Raw genomic sequence first — 215 nt, forward strand, 5'->3', positions numbered from 1 at the left:
TAATTTTTCTTCGTTTTTTTTTTTTTTTTTTGACTGGTGTTTTTGTTTTAAAATACCAGTTGACTCTTAGGGTTATGGGAACAACTCATGGATCCATGTAGCTAACCCAAAGACCACCCTATTTTTGTTAATTTTTTGGGGGGGTATTTGTTAAGTTCATGTCCTATTCTTCTTTCAGTGCCAATAAAATTTAGAGAAATTGAATTTTTGTGTCC

This window comes from Gavialis gangeticus, unplaced genomic scaffold (assembly GCF_001723915.1).
Source record: "Gavialis gangeticus isolate Ggan-Ray unplaced genomic scaffold, GavGan_comp1, whole genome shotgun sequence".
Classification (NCBI taxonomy): domain Eukaryota; kingdom Metazoa; phylum Chordata; order Crocodylia; family Gavialidae; genus Gavialis; species Gavialis gangeticus.